We start from the raw sequence: 1,799 nt of genomic DNA on the forward strand, positions 1-1,799 counted from the left end.
ATGCGCGGGGGCGTGGGGGGGAGGGGGGGGGGGGGGGGGGGGTGTGGGCGCAAGTTTTGCATTTCTTGCGGTTGCAGGGGAAGGTTCTGGGACTGGAGGTTGGGTTGGTGGGGGGTGTGGACCTGACGAGGGAGTGACGGAGAGAGTGGTCTTTTCGGAATGCTGATAGGGGAGGGGAGGGAAATATATCCCTGGTGGTGGGGTCCGTTTAGAGGTGGTGGAAATGACGAAGGATGATACGATGTATATGGAGGTTGGTGGGGTGGTAGGTGAGGACCAGTTGGGTTCTATCTTGGTGGTGATTGGAGGGGGCGGGGCTCCAGGGCGGAGGAGCGGGAAGTGGAGGAGATGCGGTGGAGAGCATCGCCGATCACGTCTGGGGAGAAATTGCGGTCTTTGAAGAAGGAGGCTATCTGGGTTGTTCGGTATTGGAACTGGTCCTCCTGGGAGCAGGTGCGGCGGAGACGAAGTAATTGTGAATATGGGATGGCGTTTTTACAGGGGGCAGGGTGGGAGGAGGTGTAGTCTAGGTAGCTGTGGGAGTTGGTCGGTTTATAGTAAATGTCCGTGTTGATTCGGTTGCCCGAGACAGAAATGGAGAGGTCTAGGAAGGGGAGTGAGTAGTCTGGGATAGTCCAGATAAATTTGAGGTCAGGGTGGAAGGTGGTAAAGTGGATGAACTGTTCAACCTCCTCGTGGGAGCACGAGGCAGCGCCGATACAGTCATCGATGTAGCGGAGGAAAAGGTGGGGGCTGGTGCCAGTGTAGCTGTGGAAGATGGACTGTATCAAAGCCCTTTGTGTTTTTTTTGTGGCGGATATGGAAGGATCCCTTGGGGCCCCCCGCTTCCTCCTTTCCCGCCGTACCAACCAGTACCCTTCCACTGACACCCTCCTTCGACTGGCTGAACTGGTCCTCACTCTGAACAACCTCTCTTTCCAATCCTCCCACTTCCTCCAAACCAAAGGAGTCACCATGGGCACCCGCATCGGCCCCAGCTATGCCTGCCTCTTCGTAGGATATGTGGAACAATCCATCTTCCACAGCTACACTTGCACCACCCCCCACCTTTTCCTCTGCTACATCGATGACTTTATCGGCGCTGCCTCGTGCTCCCATGAGGAGGTTGAACAGTTCATCCACTTTACCAACATCTTCCACCCCGACCTCAAATTTACCTGGACTGTCTCAGACTCCTCCCTCTCCTTCCTAGACCCCTCCATTTCTGTCTCGGGCGACCGAATCAAAACGGACATTTACTATAAACCGACCAACTCCCACAGCTACCTAGACTACACTTCCTCCCAACCTGCCCCCTGTAAAAACACCATCCCATATTCACAATTCCTTCGTCTCTGCTGCACCTGCTCCTAGGAGGACCAGTTCCAATACCGTACAACCCAGATGGCCTCCTTCTTCAAAGACCGCAATTTCCCCCCAGACGTGATCGGCGATGCTCTCCACCGCATCTCCTCCACTTCCCGCTCCTCCGCCCTGGAGCCCCGCCCCTCCAATCGCCACCAGGACAGAACCCCACTCGTCCTCACCTACCACCCGACCAACCTCCATATACATCATATCATCCGTCGTCATTTCCGCCACCTCCAAATGGACCCCACCACCAGGGATATATTTCCCTCCCCTCCCCTATCAGCATTCCGAAAAGATCACTCCCTCTGTGACTCCCTCGTCAGGTCCACACCCCCCACCAACCCAACCTCCAGTCCCAGAACCTTCCCCTGCAACCGCAAGAAATGCAAAACTTGCGCCCACACCTCCCCCCTTACTTCCCTCCAAGG

The 1,799-nt window shown here is 56.0% G+C and overlaps 1 protein-coding gene across 1 annotated transcript in view; it reads left to right on the forward strand.

Moving 5' to 3' along the window:
• Positions 1-1,799, forward strand: part of rgs11 (regulator of G protein signaling 11) — a 150,122-nt gene that overhangs the window by 100,072 nt on the left and 48,251 nt on the right. The gene's annotated exons all lie outside the window — the stretch shown is intronic.

The sequence above is a fragment of the Chiloscyllium plagiosum genome, chromosome 21, assembly GCF_004010195.1.
Source record: "Chiloscyllium plagiosum isolate BGI_BamShark_2017 chromosome 21, ASM401019v2, whole genome shotgun sequence".
Classification (NCBI taxonomy): Eukaryota; Metazoa; Chordata; class Chondrichthyes; order Orectolobiformes; family Hemiscylliidae; genus Chiloscyllium; species Chiloscyllium plagiosum.